Below are 20444 nucleotides of genomic sequence, written 5' to 3' on the forward strand. Positions count from 1 at the left end.
CCCTCCCTAGTCTACAAGGAACCACACCTTAATTAGCCTAGGGTTTATGTACTTCCCCTCGACCACTCTCCCACTGCTCCCTGGCCCTTCTGTATCACAGAAGATAAAAGTTCTTGTCCCAAATCAGGCTCCACAGAATTTACAAAGGATCATTGCGGGTATGACAGGAAGCTCACCCTAAGACAGATGTAGCCTTAAAGACTTTTTGTTAAAATCAATAATAGTAAGTAAATGGTAAAATACTCAGAGTTACAAAGTTACAATTGCATTACTGCTATTCAAAAGATACATATGATAATATAGTATTATATGCAACAAAGCTTTGGTTAATATACCCACACCCTTCCTTGATAACCTGGTGGTAAGAGACACAGGACCAGCCTTGCAGTTCAGGTTTCTCAATTCTTGAGTGGGGGATGCAGTGCTTAGAAAAAGCTAATGCTACTTAGGGTTTACTTGACTACGTTAAACTTTAAAATCAAAACCTAATAAACTAAGAATAAAAACTTAGGGAAACTGAGCTAGTCCCCTTGAAACTTAAAGTTTAAGAAGAACAAGTACAGCCTACTACTAGTAGGAGTCATCATAGATAGACAGAATAGACAGAGATAGAGTAGAAATAGAATGTAAGTGAGAATGAAAGAGCGGAGTACTCTAGCGAGGTGGGTCACCTCTTTCATAGGGCACACAAGTGCCGGAAATCCTTCCTCCTATGCCCAAATGTCATTCCTCACCCACACAATGTTAGGGTACGCTTACCCCATAAGCTAGCATGTTTGTGCGTACTGATGACATGTACATATTCCCATATGTTTTCTTGTGGTGTACCTGTTAAGTCTGTGGGTACAAATTGAAACCCCCTCCCCTGCCATCTTCCATTGTCTATTGGTCTAGATAAAAGGCCCTAGACATAGCATGGGTATTTATCTATTTAGGTAACAAGATGAAGGTCAACTTTACTTTCTGGGTAAAAGGTCTTAATATAGATATGGTAACTTTGCATTAGCTTAACATACAGGATATGGCCTGTAGGTTTCTTGCATTACAGCCAAAGTTACTTTAATATAAATCTATAAATCTATTACAATAAACCAAATACTTAAACTATAAGAAAAGATATATATATATAATGCAAGCAAGCAGGTTAATCCTATAGGCTACACAGCATCCCATTAGACCCTCTCTCTCCCTTGCTGTCATCAGGGTTTTTGAGCCCCTGAAATAAAAAGAAATTAAATGGATGCTGTCAGGATTGACAAGTCCAAACTGCAGCCTGCACTACAAACAGCACAATTTAAAGCTATCCTCCTGACTCTCCAGACCCTTCAAAGTGAAGGCTGCAGTGCACATAAAATCCTTCCCAAAGCCGTATGGTACCAAAGCCCCAGGGGAAAGCAGTGCCATGCTGCCTTGCACAAACGCATACAAGCTGGTAACAGTTGTTCTGGGTCACAAATCACAGAGTGGCAAGGTGGCAATCAGAGAGGGCAAGCAGCCTCTTAGGTTATAGTCTCAGATACTCCGGCTGGCATCTGAATAAGACGGCAAGTGTAAAGGGCATATGAACATCCTTGCCTCTTTATCTGACAAGTCCCCAGCAAGGGATGATGGGTAAAGCAGTTTCTGTAAGGGCTGGGGTTGGAGAAATGAGTTCCACCAGTTTGTCTGGAAAGAATCTAGCCTATTGAAATCCTGGGATGGTGGGTGGAGCTCCCCAGAACAAAAGGCCCACCTCCGCCACAGGATTGACAGACCAGGGGTAGGTTGGGCCCTTAACAGGTCTTTATCCTTTCCTTTGCCAGCTGGGCTTGATGTTTCAGTTGGCAGGGGCTCCCGGTAGGTCACTCAGGCTGTAGAGACAAGCTAATAACCCACTTGGATGTCTACTGAGTGAGTCATTTGTAGCGTGTGTTCCAATCTGTATGGCTTCCTTTTTATGATGCTGCCTTGTGTTGTTCGCCAGCTCTTTATCCTCACAGCCCTGCAAGGAGGGAAGAATAACCCCAGGCTGCACCTCAGGCCCAGAGCCCTCTCTTTCTTGTACACCAGAACCAGGGCCGGTTCCAGGCACCAGCCCAGCAGACAGCTGCTTGGGGTGGCCAACGGTGAGGGGCGACACTTCCGGGTCTTCGGTGGCAATTCGGTAGCGGGTCCCTCACTCCCTGTCGGAGTGAAGGACCAGCCACCGAATTGCCGCCGAAGACTGAAGCGGCGGCGGTAGAGCTGCAGATCGCGATCACGGCTTTTTTTTTTTCTTTCTTTCTTTTCTTTTTGCTGCTTGGGGTGGCAAAAACCCTGGAGCCAGCCCTGACCAGAACTCCAGGGCTGCCCCAGAAACAGTGCGAGGAAAGGGTCCAAAACTTGTCTCCAGCCCAAAGGTGCTGCACTTGCTCGTGCTGTACTTTCCCAAGTCAGTTGCTCTGACTGCTTGTGGGAGTGAAGTCAGCAGGATCGGGCCCTTGGAATGAGTCGTTGTGACCTCCCTTCCTGAGCAGAGAGCTGGGCTTTAGCGTAATCTTCAGAAGTGGCGCCTTGTGCTTTCCATTCAAATCCCTGCCTGCTCCCCTGTGAGTGGCAGGGCAGAGGCATTTGGTGCCGTTTCTTCAGGTCCAGCAGCCAGGACAGAATTTCCTCTAAGCTGGGTAAGATCTGTTATGCACAGCTGGAGGGGCTGTGTGAATACAAATGAGCAAAAGATGGGGCTGAACCTAAACCAGACCTCTCCAAACATTGAAGAAATTCATGTTATTATTTATGTTATATCCAGAAAGGAATTTCATGGCTGGCCCTTAACTCCATAGCGGGCTAAACCAAAACCCTGGCTTTGCCCCCCTGAACTTTGTCAGCGTTTAGCTTTCTATCAAAACTTTGCATCGCTGCCCCATCTCTACATATGAATGAGCATGATATTGAGTAGTCAGTGCATCCCTGTATCATCCCAATTTTATGGATGGGAAAACTGAGGCACAGAGAGGCAAAGTGACTCTGCCATTGTCACACAGCGAGTCCCACTCCGGATAACTTCCAGGCTCACAAACCAAACTGTCTCTCTAGTTATTATTGTTTATTGAGTGCACAAGCTGTGCAGCTGTTTTTGTACAAATCTACTGATGGACGCTGCTGCTGTTTCAATTAGAGCACAGTCCAGCAAACACAGCACTAGAACATCCTGAGCAGGTACAAGCGTGAGACAGCGTAGGATCCTAGCAGAAGTCCTTCTTCAGAAAAGGGGTCTGTGGAAGAATTCTCCAAGGAGGGATTTTAAGGTTTGTAACCTGTCCTTTAAATCGGCTTCGGTACCCAATGACTGGAAGTTAGCTAATGTAACGCCAATATTTAAAAAGGGCTCTAGGGGTGATCCCGGCAATTACAGACCAGTAAGTCTAATGTCAATACCGGGCAAATTAGTTGAAACAATAGTAAAGAATAAAATTGTCAGACACATAGATAAACATAAACTCTTGAGCAATAGTCAACATGGTTTCTGTAAAGGGAAATCATGTCTTACTAATCTATTAGAATTCTTTGAAGGGGTCAACAAACATGTGGACAAGGGAGATCCGGTGGACATAGTGTACTTGGATTTCCAGAAAGCCTTTGACAAGGTCCCTCACCAAAGGCTCTTACGTAAATTAAGCTGTCATGGGATAAAAGGGAAGGTCCTTTCATGGATTGAGAACTGGTTAAAGGACAGGGAACAAAGGGTAGGAATTAATGGTAAATTCTCAGAATGGAGAGGGGTAACTAGTGGTGTTCCCCAAGGGTCAGTCCTCGGACCAATCCTATTCAATGTATTCATAAATGATCTGGAGAAAGGGGTAAACAGTGAGGTGGCCAAGTTTGCAGATGATACTAAACTTCTCAAGATAGTTAAGACCAAAGCAGATTGTGAAGAACTTCAAAAAGATCTCACAAAACTAAGTGATTGGGCAACAAAATGGCAAATGAAATTTAATGTGGATAAATGTAAAGTAATGCACATTGGAAAAAATAACCCCAACTATACATACAACATGATGGGGGCTAACTTAGCTACAACGAGTCAGGAAAAAGATCTTGGCGTCATCGTGGATAGTTCTCTGAAGATGTCCACGCAGTGTGCAGAGGCGGTCAAAAAAGCAAATAGGATGTTAGGAATCATTAAAAAGGGGATAGAGAATAAGACTGAGAATATATTATTGCCCTTATATAAATCCATGGTACGCCCACATCTCGAATACTGTGTACAGATGTGGTCTCCTCACCTCAAAAAAGATATTCTAGCACTAGAAAAGGTTCAGAAAAGGGCAACTAAAATGATTAGGGGTTTGGAGAGGGTCCCATACGAGGAAAGATTAAAGAGGCTAGGACTCTTCAGCTTGGAAAAGAGAAGACTAAGGGGGGACATGATAGAGGTATATAAAATCATGAGTGATGTTGAGAAAGTGGATAAGGAAAAGTTATTTACTTATTCCCATAATACAAGAACTAGGGGTCACCAAATGAAATTAATAGGCAGCAGGTTTAAAACAAATAAAAGGAAGTTCTTCTTCACGCAGCGCACAGTCAACTTGTGGAACTCCTTACCTGAGGAGGTTGTGAAGGCTAGGACTATAACAATGTTTAAAAGGGGACTGGATAAATTCATGGTGGCTAAGTCCATAAATGGCTATTAGCCAGAATGGGTAAGAATGGTGTCCCTAGCCTCTGTTCGTCAGAGGATGGAGATGGATGGCAGGAGAGAGATCACTTGATCATTGCCTGTTAGATTCACTCCCTCTGGGGCACCTGGCATTGGCCACTGTCGGTAGACAGATACTGGGCTAGATGGACCTTTGGTCTGACCCGGTACGGCTTCTCTTATGTTCTTATGTTCTAAGTAGGAGAAAGGAGGTCATTTTGTGTACAAAGATCTTTTAATTACTGCTTTTACTAGAGATGGAAGAAAGTAATAGCATTTGGATCCAGCTGTGGATTTCAAATCCTTGTGGCTTGGTGGTGTTTGGATTCAGAGATTTGTTTTGGACCATCACAGACTAGCCACAAAATTCAGAGCTGGATCAAAGGTCAGATTCTGAACCTCCCCCAAGTTCGGTGTTTTTCATTTCAAGGCAGTGGTTTTGTGCCCATCTCCGGCTTGTATAGAGGTTTGAGTTGGCATGTCTACAGCACTTTCCATCCAAGTACCATTCCCACTAATAACAGTAGCAATTAATGTATGCATGGTTTTAGGGGTGTCATTAGAGGCCAATTAAGGGTGTCGTTAGATGCCAGAGCTTCAGCAATGCCAACTGGCCTTTTGGCCATTGCAAAGCAAAGCAAACGTCAGAAAACCATTTATTGAATCCCCCTCTAAAACAACTGTTAGCAGCTTACTACTGCCTGTCAAATTCCGAGACACTCATAGGCACAAGTCAGCACAGTTTACATTCCCAAGGGCCTGGCAGGGAAAGGACTGAGATCTAATGCTTCCCCTTCGTGCGTGTGCTTCTTCGCTTTACTGTAGCATTCTGCAAAGGCAGGTTTGTTAAAAAGATATTGTTCATGTCCGAAACTTTTTAAAGTGTGGGATGAAATCCCTCCCTTAGTTTATTTTTCTATTGCCTGCTTGGAGAAAGACAAGTGTAAAGTAGTCGAGACACAGTAAACTATCCCCCACTCTTGAAAAAGCACCAATACCTTTGTGTTCTGTATACCCCAGGATACATTCCTGTGACGTCCACTGTCTTTTCTAAGTGCATTATTTAAAACAGAACAAAAGGAACGTTCTTGTCACTTAGTTCCTTTGGAGGGTTAGCCCAGCTAATAATAATTAACTGAAAGAGGGGAAGAAAAGACACCGTTGGCTTGGCTAGAATAGAAAGATAAACGGAATGGCCAAAAGGAAGAGTATTGTGGTTGATAAACTGAGCAGACATGAAGTTCAGGGTATGTGCAGTATCATATATCGATGGGTCAAAGCATGCTGGTTCCAACCAATTCCCATGCAGTTTTTGTAGCACTTTATATGTAAATTGGAGAGCTATGTATGCACTTTGGGGAAGCATTTATGAGCCCTGGGGCTTTGCCTTAAGTTCAGCAAAAGCTTTGTTCAATGTTTTTATTCACTGGTTTGTTATGTACAGAATGATGTTATGCTGTAACAGGAAACAGCTAGAATGAGTGTATGGGAGAGGGTGGCCCAGATAGACAGAATGACTGAATGGTTGATGGCCAAATCTTCAAAACATGTGTTTTGGGGGGTATTCTTTCTGGGGCATATAGAACGCGGGTTGATGTACACAGTTGACACTTGATTGATCAAATCATGTCCAACTGTGCATAAATCTGAGTCTAAGGATGTGCAAAAAGGGGCTTGCCCAAAAAATTATGCACGCAAGTTTGGGTGCTGAAACTGGGGTTGTCCAGAGAACACTTCGCTGCAAGCATTGATTGAAAAGACTGAAGAATGCCGTGTGAGTGCATGCCACTGATAAAGAGGAGGAGGGGAAGAAAGTCAGGCCATTCATTTAAAACATCTGCTGTTTAGGGGGTTGGGTAGCTCAGGGATTTAGTAACATGATCTGGAATTTCTGAATCTCTCTGTGGCTGTTTCAGATCAGGAGTGGTTGAAAGCTGTTACCTTCTGATGGTAAAATGAATTGAGGTTCTCAGTCCAATAGTGAACAGGTGTCCAAATCAAAATCTGTAGCCTGACTGGAAGTCATCTCATCAGACACAACCAGGACTGAATCGCGTGGTGACTGAACTACCTTTTGGCCTTGGGGGTGGTTGTTAATTTTGGAACTCGGACTCTCAGGGTAAAATGTTGGCTCTTTTGAAGACAACGGCAAAAGTCCTGTTGAAGTCAACAGGGCCAAGATTTCATCCTGAGATTAATATACGAACACAAGCTGCTGATCAGCAACGAACGCTGCTGTGCTGATTTTTCAAAGAGCCGGGTTTAGGCTATGTGTATGTTAGAGCTGGGGATGTAATTTCCAGCTCAGGAAGATGCACGCACGTGTTAGCTGCGATCAAGCTAGCATGCTAAAAACAGAAGGGTTGGTGCAGCGGCGTGAGTGTGGGGAAGGGGAGTGACACACAGAATACCAGTAAATAATAAAAGTCCCTCCTGAATAAGATGGGGGTGTATTAACTGGACTGAGTGAATAAGCTTGCGTTGCTGCCATATCTATTTTGTGGGTAGACAGATTTCAATCTGTTGGATGGTACTTTTCCTGAATATTTAGTCCACTTTTTAAAACACCCTTCTCTGAACAGCACACTTGGGAAAATTTGTTATATCCACAAACTGAAGTCTACGCATCTATGCCAGTGTACATCAGCTGAGGTGCTGGCTGATAACGCTAGGAAATCTGGAAATGAACAGTTTAAAAGATTTGCTCCATTCTGTTAAAAACTGATGTAAAGTACACTGCAAATAGCCCTCTCTGTGAAGCTCACTTTTATTAGCCCTACAACACCTATGAATAATGCTGCATGTTCTTGAGCCCCATCTACTGGCAAACTACTATTCACTAACTTTCAACATACCTAGATCGGGTTTGAAAGTGGAAATTACGTTTTGTGGGAAATTCTGACATTTTGTGGGGGGGGGGGGAAATTGTTCTGAATTAGAATGAAAAAACAACATTCCAGAATGTCTCACAGAACAAAAGTTCCAAAAGATTTAATTGAGGACCACTGAAATGTTTTGATTGATTTTGTGTCAGCCTTAATATTAAATATAGTATTACTATAATATTAACATGAATATTTTACTGTACAAATAAACAAAATTAATCTAAACATTTTATCATTGTTCAAATCAAAATGTTACTGAAATTTCCATGGGTAAAAGTAGAGAAATCAACATGTTCTATGGGAATTTTGACAAAACTGTATTTTTTGATGGAAAATGGTCTCATCGTAATTTTTTCAACCATACACACAGACGTCTCCTTTGAAGAACACTCTTGTAACAAGGTCCCCAGTGCCATATAATCTTTCATCACTTTCTCTCATTGTTCTCAATTTACACTGCTCAAAATTAACTTCACCCCTTGTCTTGATCTTCAGTGGAAACATGCTGTGAGACTTGACTGTCAGTTTTATACATTGTCTATTAAATAAGTAATAAAGGTTCTGAAAGGAACTGAATCCCCGTCCCCGGACATTATGTTAGAATTCTATGGAGTACTGAGCTGGCAGGTAGAATATTGTTATGCATGTCAATTAAAGGATTGATTGGGCTGGCGTTAGGAACCATGTTGATTATAGAGTTCCAGTGTGTTATGAGACCTCCACATTCACTTACAACTTTATATTTTAACTTGACTAATTATGTTGTATAGCAATGAGTGTGTAGCCCCTATAGTGTGTAATGAAGTAGCACGTGTTAGCGTTTATAGTACTGGGAATGGATCCTCTGCATAGGAAATGGGATTCTAGAGTCTTGGAGTCTGTTGTGAATTTTGCACTAATTTTTGTACGTTTTAGGACACAGAATGATTTTGTATTGAGACCTGCCTGGACACAAGCACGTGCCCGTGTAGTTCTCAGTCAGGGAATCAACTGGATCCCTAACTGTTCTTTTCCAAGCTTTACCGCTAATCCATGTCCCTCGTAAACTGAGCGCACTTGATACAGAAGGTATTGGGGGTGATAAACCGGGAACTCTTCTTCCCCCTCCCCCCCGCCATGCATCGACAGTTACTTTTCAGAGTAGAACCATACATCAGTAACCATTGGACGGCCAGCAGACCCTACCCCTCACTCACACTTCCCATAGCTCGTGTGGGACTATGGCTTCACTGTTAAAGCAGGAGACTGGGACTGTCTTGCCTGTGACTTTCAGTGATTCAGTTTAGCTCTGTGGAGCAGAGTTTGCCTATCTGATACAGGGGCATCATACCTATTTCCCAGGGTAACCTGAAGTGTAATGACTGTTTGCATAGCACAATGAGATTGTGAGGCCAGAAGGATTAGATCAGCTAGTCTGAGCTCCTGCATCACATAGGCCAAAGAATTTCACCCAGGTACCTGTGCATTGAGCCCAATTACTTGTGTTTGACTAAAGCATATCTTCCAGATAGGCCTGCGGTCTTGCTTTGAAGATAGCAGGAGATGGGGAATACACCACTCTCTTGGTAGCTTTTTTCCAGTGGTTAATTGCCTTCAGGATTAAAAAAATTATTTCTAATTGACTGTGTCCGGCTTTAGTATCCAGCCACTGGTTCTTGTTATGCCTTTCTCCTTAGAGGCCAGTTGCCATGTAAATGCAAAGTGGTGTTGTTTCTTTTTGTGGCTTAAGCAGAAATCTACACTGTAGTCCTTTACCAAGCAAACTGAAGCAAAACCTCTGGGTGCGGAGCACTCACAACCCCTGGTTATGACTCTGCAATAAGTTTGCTTAGTCACAATATCCTGCCGTATGTGTGGTGCATCAGACTGTTTTCATGGATACTGGATGGCTTTGTGGTTTTGGCACAGTTCTCAGAATTTCCTAAACAAAATGGCAGTGCTGTTGTAAAAGGCACTGAAATCAAGACAGAGTGATTTCCCCCACCCCCATATATCTCCCTGCACTGCACACCTCCACGTGTAGTGACTGTAGCAGAATCTCCCCTCTGTATTGAGTTTCCTGTCTTGTAAACTGAAGTCAATGAGAATATTAAAGTCACAGCATCTGTGGTTATGTCTGTTATGGGTATTTTTATGCAATATAATCTCCCATTTCAGATCACTGAATAAATGTGGGCTTTTTAAAATAAGGATACATTTACAAATAGTTTGTAAAAGATTAATACATGGTTCATGGATGTCATAAAATACTATTAATCAATTGTTAGAGTTCAACAGCTTGCTTGTAAAAGACCTGCTGGTGTATTAATCCCCATATATAACACACACTACTCATATTGGTAATGTGCTGCTAACATCTAGTAATCATTATTAATATCAATGTCTGATGTAATCAATATTCATTTATAACTATTTCTAAATTGAACCTTACTATAAAATGTGAGCGTTTCTAGGATAACAAACCCAAACTGGAGTGAAATCACAATCTCTCATGGCTGCTGATTTATTAGTGTTACTGGGCAATAGTTCTATTTAAAGACTTCCTAGCTGCATGGAATCTCTGAAATCAGCCTTGCAGAGGCTGGTTGCTTTAAGAAACAGCCTTCAGAATCCAGCCTTAGTGGCTGTAGCTGTGTGTGTCAGTCTTATCTGGGCGCCTTTTGATTGATTGATTGATTTTTGGAGTGGGGGGAGATTTTGAGCTGGAGTTTAAACAATAGCAAGTGGCCAACATCAAGATATGCAGCAGACAGACTTCTTTGGAGCTGCCAGCTCCCACGGAGTCTGCCTCTCCAATCTGCGCAGCTTGGGAGAGGCAAATGAAGATCTTTTGCAGTTCCAAAATCTGTCTGTGAATGTGTCCTGCGAGTCAGGGCTCACCAGAAGCTGCCATTTCCCTCTCCCCTGCGATCTGACAGAGATGTATAAATAGGACTTGAACTCCCTCCACCACTACATTCATGCACACACATGCTCAGCGCTCTCCCTCTCTCACCCACAAGCTGTTATACTGGCCAGGGTTCCTTACCCAAGGGGAAAAATTCACGTGCATCCTGGGCAGCTTTAACAATATAAAACAGATTTTTGTTTTCCTTTCAAATGTGACACAGTTGCAGTACCCCTGGGGCTGCATCTGTTAGAACCTCTTTGGGATGCCTATTTTCAATAAAAACCAAGGGGCCTGATCCTGAGCCTCTTACACACAAGAGTAGCCCTCTTCAGACTAGCCCTGTTTCATTCAATAGAATGACCTATATGGGTAAACCTGATTTTTGGACTTCTTTCTGTAATGCTTGAAACGTTTATGTCTGTGTTGAAAATATTAGTTATAGATTTTTGCATCGCAAGCACTGATGAGGGTTTTTTTTTTTTAATCTGCACATTATAGATCCCAGGATTTGATGAAGCGTTTGGATGGAATATTGGTGCATGATAATAAAATTGTGCATGCTGTTCTTTACGTGTAAATGTTGATTCTGCCAATATAGGATCAGACTAGGAGCCCTTTACGTTGGTGAGTAGCTATTCCACGAGCAGTCTAGGGTGACCAGGTGCCTTATTTTTTACTGGAACTTCCAGTTGAAAAGGGGATTTCACAGAGTCTGGTCAGATGGGCACCCAATGTCCAGTTACTGCGGGTGTGGTAGGTAGGGAGGTGCTGGGTCATCACCTGGACAGCCCCTACTCAGCCGGGGCCGCCTCCTACTTGTGGCTGCAGCTCCCTGCCCTGGCTCCGTAGGAGAGTCCCTCCTGACCCGAGTGGAGGGAGTGGGGGAGGGCCTCTAGGGAAAAGGCGGGGCAGGGCCGTGGGGGGAAAGGGTGGAGTGGGGGAGGTTCTGGCACTCCTGTTGGTTATATTTAAAAACTGGACACTCCAAGTTGGCAACTCTAGCTCAGCAGTCCTGTTGGAGTCAGAGGCTCCTGGTTATTGCAGCATAATTAGCAATCATATGTGGAAACAGATGATCTCAAAAATGACAATATGTAAAACGATGTAGCTCAAACGATCCCCTGAAAAATGACGAATTTCAATGTGTTTTAATGGATAGTTAATCTTCATTGAAAGAGCAGTTTCCCCCCCTTTTTTTTTATGGCAACTCAGCAATGCTTACAGAAAGGCAGAGTGAATTGGGTACTGTTCTGGGACAGCTCTGTCACTGGCCTATTGCATGACCTTGGGCAAGGCATTTCACCTTTGTCTGCCTCAGTTGCCCCATCTATAAAATGGGGGTAATGATGCTCCTTTGTAGGGTGCTTTCAGATCTACTGATGAAAATCACTGTATACAAGTTAGATATTATAACGGCCCATAGGTGGGGAAATTAATGGGCCAAAATAATCTGCCCTTGATGTCAACACACAGGCCCACACTACAGAATTTAACAAGGTCCAAAACATATCTACATCTATGGTACCACATGCAAACCTTCATCCTACAATGCTTTGATTGTAGAACTATGGACTCTGAGGATTTTTCTGGGAAAATCCCTCCCCCCCCTCCCCGGCTGTATTTCAAGTAACATGTAGAAATGGTCAACATACCTACATTTTGACAAAATTTCAACTGTTGATGAGAATCAGGAAGGAAAGTGGTTTCCTCCCCTCCTCGTCCCCCCAAACTTCATGAATTTTCCACAGTGTTTTTCAGTCAGCTCTAATCCTTTCCAGGTTGAAAAGGTGGAAATTCTCATAAGTCTCCAGAGAGCTGGGAATTCTCAACTGCTACAGTTAACTCAGGCCTTTGTGTTGCATCTTATCTTTCTGAAGACAAATTTGTGGGACTAGAGCAATTTTTTTTCCTTCCTGTGTGAAAAGAGGGTGTTTCATTATACAGATTCCCCATGGAATATGGAGGAGTACATGGACTTGAGCCTGCAAACCATTACACACCTGAGTAACCCTGTTGACTTCAGTGAGTGAAGGGTTGTAGAACTGAAGCCTGTAATAACTCTATTAATCAAAGTATCTCAAAGTGCTTCATAAACATCCATTAATCAATCCTCACAACCTCCTCCTTAGTTAAGTATTTCTTCATTTTACAGGTGGAGAAACTGAGGCACAGAGCAGCTAAGTTACTTGCCTATGGGACAGACGGTGAATCAGTGTCAGGGCCAGGGATGAAGTCCAGTATTCCTTACTCCCAAGCTTCTGTTTTAACTATCAGAAACTGCCTTCCCTGGCTGTGTTGCTATGACGCTTTCTTTGTACCAAAATGCACGGCAGAGAAAGTAGTAGAGTAAAATCAGACACTTCTCAATTAGGGCGTCCTTTTATTCTGCAGCAAAACTAATCCATGGCAACTGCAGGTGCTTAGCTTCTGGACTAGCTGCTCTCGGAAAATGCAGCAGCACCTGCCTGGGTAGCTGCAGAGCAGCATTAGAGAGAAGCTCTGTGTCAGATCATCAGTGTAGTCAGCAATGCCATAGTTGGAGTGCGACCGTTTGTGTCGGTGAAGTGGAGGTGAGCCAAATGAAGTGTGATCATTAGTTAGCAGTACTCAGATTTTGCACCAATGTAAATTAATGAAGTGCTGGGGTTTCCCGCCCTCCCCCCATTCGAATTCTTTAAGGTGATCGTGACTTGGAGATCGTTGCTAGGACAAGACCTGATTTATTTGTTGGTGGTGTTTCTGTTGCTATCTTATTGCTCTGCGCCTTCCATCCAGGGAGCTCAAAGCACGATTCTAGGATTTGTGAATACATCACCCCCTCCCTAGGCAGGGAAGTATCATTATCCCCATTTCACAGGCGGAGAAACAGAGGCATGGTGAAGATGGTCAGCTTGCCTAAACCTAGATTCACATAGGCCTGTGTGACAGTGCAAAGCTTGGCTTCACCCTTCGGACTCCCCAACCTGTGTGGGGTGGGTAGTAACTTGTTGGTAAAGGCCAGCTGTAAATTATTACCTCCAGGGAGCCAGGAGGAAGCAGGAGAAGAGTTGATTTGAGGAATGGGGGTTTCTAAGGCACAGTACACGCAGGGGCTAACATAGCTGATGCCTCACCCCTTGCTCAGGGCTGTGCCAATCTCTCCCATATTGATTTGAATTGAGAGCAGAGTTGAGAATAGAACCCCGCTTTCCTGTCTCCCACGCCCAGGCTGTAATCACTGATCCCCACATCTACAAAAGGATTTAGTTGCCTAGCTCCCACTTTAGGCACCTAAGCCCAGATTTAGGCACCGCTTTTCCTCAAAACCCCCACTAAGCTTCCGCCAAACTCTGGGGGCACCTGAATCCCTTGGCCAGAAAAGTCCCCATGTTGCCTAAGTGCCTGCCACTGGACATAGGCATAACACCTCACTCTAGGCACCTACCTCGCATGTAAGGGTCTGTCTGCACTGTAGTTAAACACCCGTGGCTGCCCCAGGTCAGCTGACTTGGGCTCACGGGGCTCAGGCTGCGGGGCTGTAAAATTGCTGTGTAGACGTTTGGGCTTGGGCTGGAGCCTGGGACCCTCCCCACTTGCGAGCCCCCAGAGCTCAGCCTCCAGCCCGAACGTCTACACTGCAGTTTTACAGCCCTGTAGTCCAAGTCCCGCAAGCCTGAGTCAGCTGAAATGGGCCAGCCGTGGGTGTGTAGACCTATCCCGAGGGCCTCAGTGGGATCCTCAAACCAGGCGGAGATAGACAACAGCCATCTTGCCATGGGGCCCAGTGTGGTAGGTGTTCTTAACACACGCCTAGCTCCAGGCAAAATGGCAAGGGGAGGAGCAGGTCTCTGCTAGAACCCAGAGGCCAGTGGTTAGGGTACTCACCTGGGAGGAAGGAGACTCTGGTTCAATTCCCCTCCTACCTGATGTAGCAAAGGTATTTGAACCCAGGTCTCCTACTTCTCAGGTGAGTGCTATAGCCACTGCATCTTGGGATCCTCTACTGTCGCTCCTGTTGAAGCTGCTCTACTGTGTATAAATAATGAAATACACATTGGGTCAGAGAGTGTGTGAGCTTGACTCTATAGTCCAGTGGTTAGGCCTTTCCCCTTACTATCATTAATAAAGGTATTAAATAAGCCCATGCCTAACACCTGTGCATGGCACGTTCTGGGCCAGCCAGCTGTCTGATGGATCTGGTTCAGGTATTTAAAGGGCATATCCATCTTGGTAGTAGCTAGGCTTCAGGCTGAGTGGTTTTGTAAGGCTACCTGCAGGGCCGGCTCCAGACCCCAGCGCGGCAAGCACGCGCGTGGGGCGGCAGTTGTCCTCAGGGGCGGCAGATTGGGCCGGCGGACCTGCCGCAGTCACGCCTGCGGGAGGTCCACCGGAGCCCTGGGATGACCGGACCTGCCGCAGGCATGACTGTGGAGGGGGCGCTCCTCCCGCGGCTCCAGTGGACCTGCCGCAGGCATGACTGCGGACGGTTCGCTGGTCGCGCGGCTCGGCTGGACCTCCCGCAGGCATGCCTGCGGCAGCTCAACCAGAGCCACCGGATCAGCCAACCGTCCGCAGCTGCGGGAGGTCCAGCCGAGCCGCGCGACTAGCGGACCCTCACCAGTCAAGCCAGCGGAAGGTCCGCTGCTCCCGGGGCTCCGGGGCGTCTCCCGCGCATGACTGCTTGGGGCGGCCCTGGCTACCTGACACCTCTTTTGTTTTTCAGATTAAATAAAAGGGGAGGACCCAATACCCCATCCCCAATCCCAAGTGGCCTGGTGCTTCAAGTCCATCTGGAAGTAAGAAAATCTGCTCTGGTGTGATTTCTCCCCTACCCCCTTTCCAGCTGTCTGCCATAGGTTTCTACATGGCCCCCACTACTCTATCTGAGCACCTCACAAGCTTCAGTGTATGTTCACACCCCTGACTGCCAGAGCTATAGTCACCTAACTTTTAAGTGCAGACCAGGCCTCAGTTGGCAGCAAGCTGGGGTGTCAATCTACCCCGCACTGGCGTGCCCCGCATCAAGTGTCTGTGTGAACCATGCTGCCATGCACAACAAATTCCCTAGTGCCCTTTGCTCTGCCCTGCTTTGAAATGAGGTAGCTCAAAGCACCCTAGGAAACTTTTGGTGTGTGGCAGCAGAAACCAGACAGACAGTTAATGCAGGACACGCTAATGCAGGGTAGAGTGACACCCCAGCTTGCTGCAAACTGACTGTTTGCTTAGACAAGCCTTAGGCTACTGCTCTAACCACTGGACTATCCTTCTCTGTTAATCATTTGGACACGCAGTTAGATGCAGGGCAACGTTCCTGAGCCATCCCAAACCTTTGTGTTTCGTCCATTCTACATCAGCAGAGCTAGCACAGGGCGAAATCGCCCCCTTGTCTTCCATGCAGTCACACAGGCGTAACCCAGCGCAGGCTGTGGCCTGCCATCTGATGTTGGAAAGGGTTAGGTAGGACACATTGAGGACTTTGTGATGAGCACTGAGTCGGTGCAGAATGACAGGGAGACTGAATGTGATCAATCACAAAGGGAAAGCCAGGAAATGAAGGGGAGAAGATAGAGAGTCAAACCATTATGCTGCCAAGCGACATACCGTCAGGAGAATTTTATGCAAGCCTAGCCCCTGAGATTGCTGATCCTCCTGGTGCTCAGGCTTTATCAGCTAAGTGGGAACTGGTTTCTCTGGCTGAGTTGTGATATGTTATCTCCTCCGCTGACACAGCAGCTGGGTATTGTTTTCAGTAGGGTCCCTCTCTGGGCGGCTGATCCAATATCCCTTCAAGTTACTATTTAAATATCATAGTCTGATGGAAAAGTACAGGTAAGCGGCAAAAGAGGAAAATGGCTATTGAGAGAGAGCGTCAGACAGAGAGAGCACAAATACATCGTTAATAATCCGGAACCTCAGGGAAGAGCTAGACGTTCCAGTTTAGGGACGCACATAAATAAACTGGACATATTGAGGGGTTGCCCCGGTGGCTTTTGAATCCACCTCACTGGTAGAGAAAGGAGGGGCATGAGCTGTTTTTCCAGATTTGCTTGGGGTCAAAAGCCCTTAGCAGGAACAGCAGCAGCACCTCATCACTCGGTGGTCTACGTGTGCACGTTACCATGCTAACACGCTCTCTTTCCCAGTTCGTCTGGAGAGTGGAGAATAAGGATCTGATCCAAAGGCCGTTGAAGTCAGTGGGAGTCTTTCAATGGACTTCAATGGGCTTTGGAGCAGATCCTAAGAAAGCAGCTACACACCTCTACCCCGATATAACACAAATTCGGATATAACACGGTAAAGCAGCGCTCCGGGGGGGTGGGGCTGCGCACTCCGGTGGATCAAACCAAGTTCGATATAACGCGGTTTCACCTATAACGCAGTAAGATTTTTTGGCTCCCAAGGACAGTGTTCTATCGAGGCAGAGGTGTATTAATGCAGAGACCAGTCCTTTAGGCTATGAGCTTGTCAGTTTCTCACTGGTAAGCTCTCTCCTTACCTGTCAGGAGATCAAAGTGTATTAATGGAAAAATAAAGTCAATTGTGGTTGGTCTAGTCAGGGGCTCAGATCTCCCGTTCACATGGAGATAGAAGCTTGAGGCCCTCTGTGACTTGACAGAGGGAGTATCTGAATCTCCATCTCCCCTCTTTAATCCTAGAACTACATTTCCTTTTTGCAAATTCCTGCTGCAGGCAGGTTATGCAGAGCATGGCACAGGAAGGATGCAATTAGTGGCTTTTGAATGTGATGTGCACATTTCCAGCGTAATCATCTTTGCCTTAGAAATGTCCTACAAACTCAAGAGCTGCTCTGGAAAGTGAAAATGGCACCCTGGCCATCATTACAGGGAGCAAAAACATTGAGCCAGTGTGGTGTCTCTGGACAGATCTTTAATTATGGATTTCTCTCTGCTGTGCCAGATATTACTGTCTAAACAAAGGACTGTTGAAATAAATGGATCAAGTTCTCATTTGACTCAGAATCTCTCATGGGCAGTGACTTTATGTTCCAATGCAAATCTGACCTGGGACTGAAATATGGGCTGAGCAAAAAGAAAAGAATAAATGTTACTGGAGTAAATACCATAGGACTTGATCCTGTGCACTTTACCCTGAGAAATCTTCTGTTAAATTCAGTAAAGGAATGGTACTGCAAGGCCAGATTCTGATCTCAGTTACATCGGGGTAAATCGAGGATAATTCTGTTCCATTGATGTCAGTGGAGGTACTATGGGTTTACCCTAATTAACAGATTTCATCCTGTGTGATTTTCAGCAACTATTTGCTCTTTGTGATGTGTGGTTGGTCAGTTGCATTGTTCTGGTATTGTTTTTGCTTCTGTCTGGATGACCACAACAGAAAGAGAGAGGTGACAGAGATTTCAAGATGGCTAAGACTTCCATTGAAACCGCAGATGTATTTCACAAAGTTCCTGTCTTTCCTGAGACATCCTCACAACCACACTTGTAGGAAAGGAATACCAAAAAAGTCACGAATTCCATCAAAGCAAGTTTGTGGCTTATCTTAAGGAATGTTCCCACATGCAGCTAGCCAATATTGGCCCAGGTCTAATGGAGAGTATCTTCATCAGAGATGAAAATGCATAGTGTAATATTCTGCCCCAGAGCAGAAAATTGTGAAACTTTTGTAACGGAGCCCCCAAGCTGTGGACAAATCATCCAGTATCATTAGACTCCCAATGTGTGAATGTCTTCATTTCCAGTGAGCGAGCTCATCAGAATCTGTGTATGATCGGGTTATACACGGAATTGTTCAAAAGTTGGCGGTTTGTGTGTTCAATCAGTTGTTTTAGGGTATGTCTCTGTTTGGAGCTAGCGCACTAGAGTACTCGTGTAGCCTCGGGAGCACAGGCAGCAGCGAGCGGCAGCAGGTGCTTGTTGTGCCGAGTACATACCCATGGTGTTCAGGCAGGTTTGTTATCGGAGGAGCTAGCTTTGCTGCTCACCTGCTGGCCATGAATCCCCAGTTACACTCCTACTTTTAGTGTACTAGCTTGCAGAGAGCTCTCACTAGTATGTCTACACATGCTGGGAATCACAATCCCAGCTCTGAGTGTAGACGTCCCCTTAGTTTCAATTGGCTTTCCTCTCCACTAGAAATCACCAGCTTGTTGCTTGGTTTCAGGACAAATTCATGCAAAACCACAAATTTCAAATATATCCTCTGTCTAATTTTTCCACCTCTTCTGACTTGTAGAGGCACCCTAATGAATAGGTGGCCAAACTGCTTTGCCTTTGTCTGAGATGGCCCCAAAACACAGCCTGGCATAGGAGCACCCTGCTTTCTAGGGGAGTTTGGAGCCACTTCTCAGCTTTGCACATTAGGCTGAACTTTACTGTGTATTCAAAGCATCATGCTAATTGTTGGCACCCAGTACGATAAATAATACACTTCCAGTTTGAGACCATAACATCGTCCCAAGTTCACTCCAGACTGGACCCCGCTTCTCTCAAGCGGCTTCCAAACCTGGTCAGAGATTTGAGTTTCTAAGAAAACTTCAACTTTGGTAAATTTCCTGTGTTTTTTGGCTTCATTGTGAGCATTGTTCTAGTTGCAGGGTTATGTTTTGTGCAGTCCAATATACAGTAAGTGTATAATGAACAAAGCATTCGAAAGCAACCTCCACTTGTCTCCAATGTGTGTGCTGTATGGCATGCTGTCTGTCGCCAGGCTGTGTGCTGTAGGAAGTAGATTAACTGACTGTCTCACAGAGGAGTTCTGAAAGGAGAGTTTTGTCCAGAAAGAATGGTGATTGTATTTTTCAAGAGATGAGGGGGTGTCTATTTATTTAAATGCCTCTTGAGAAGCAGTACTATTTCACGCACAAATGGGGTGTGGATGGCTGGTGGTGGAGTGTCTGATGCTAATGACTTGCGGTAAGAAGTGATCTTGATCCAGTGGTCAATGGTGCATTTTATGCCTGGTCCCATACTGAGCGTGTTTGGAGATGCACCACCCTAGAGGGAGTTCTTGAAGGAATGATGGCCTCAAGGAGCAGAATTTCTCTTAGAGCGCCCAGCGCACTGTGCTCACTGATACACTCCATCAGATGGAGCAGTATATTACACTATCAACCACAGCCCCACTTTCAGACCTTTCTGCACCCCCAAGGGGTCACAGACAGAGAGATCCCTGTGCTCTACTGATCACAGGGACTGTATTGCCTGGTGTATGCAGAGGGGGGATGGGGGCGGGGCTGGGGCTCTGTGTGCAATCACTATACAGCCATGTAAGGGCCAGTCTCAGTGTGGCGCATAGTGAAATCTGTCTTGATATGGGAGAAAAGTTAGAGAGGAGAGTTGTAAAGAATTTTAGTGAGGTGCTGCGCGCCCTTAATTCGTAACGGACCCTTTTGCCAAAGGGATGTCGATTCATTACCTCGGCCTTAACTGTGGCTCTGCCAGTAGGTTCTGTGTGGCCCTGGGCAAGTCACTTAACTTCTATATGCCTCATTTTACCTGTCTATAATGATAAATCTGGGGTTCTTTTTCTTTCCTTTTTGGGTGCTGAGCCTTTTGGGTGTAGTTGAGTCACATTCTGAAGGTTTTTAGATGAGATTTTCGTGAAATAACTTGACTCCAGGAGCCAGGTCTTGACAAAAACAGTCATGGGGTTGAGGGGAAAATTTGGGTAAACAGAGTTTTAACCCATGTCTCATTTGAAGTTCAGCTTACCCACTTCTTTTTACATCACTACGCCACAGCAGAAAAGCACGAAATATCATGAGATTCGTAAGAGTTGGCAACAGGGATAATACCACCTACCTACACAGGGGTGTTGTGAGGCCAGATTCATGTAATGTTTGAGACACTCGAAAGGAAAGCACCACAGAAGTACAAATGATTATTTTTTGTCTCTGATACTTATAAGGCCCCCAGTACAGTAGTGTCTGAGCGTCTCACAATATTTAATGCGCTTATGCTCACAAAACCACTGGTAGGGAAATGCTATTATCCCCATTTTACAGATGGGGACTGAGACAAAGAGAAACTTAGGGCTTGTCCCACATGGA

The 20444-nt window shown here is 45.2% G+C and overlaps 1 protein-coding gene across 4 annotated transcripts in view; it reads left to right on the top strand.

Annotated features, from left to right (window-relative positions):
* Positions 1 to 20444, top strand: part of RNF165 (ring finger protein 165) — an 86423-nt gene that overhangs the window by 36842 nt on the left and 29137 nt on the right. Inside the window, exon 2 of one of the 4 annotated variants that reach the window (XM_045020421.1) lies at positions 10934 to 11059. The exons of the other annotated variants lie outside the window; for them this stretch is intronic. The gene's annotated coding sequence lies outside the window, so the exon portion shown is untranslated. The remainder of the gene's footprint in view (positions 1 to 10933; positions 11060 to 20444) is intronic. 4 annotated transcript variants of the gene reach the window in all.

Source organism: Mauremys mutica, chromosome 6 (assembly GCF_020497125.1).
Source record: "Mauremys mutica isolate MM-2020 ecotype Southern chromosome 6, ASM2049712v1, whole genome shotgun sequence".
Lineage (NCBI taxonomy): Eukaryota > Metazoa > Chordata > Testudines > Geoemydidae > Mauremys > Mauremys mutica.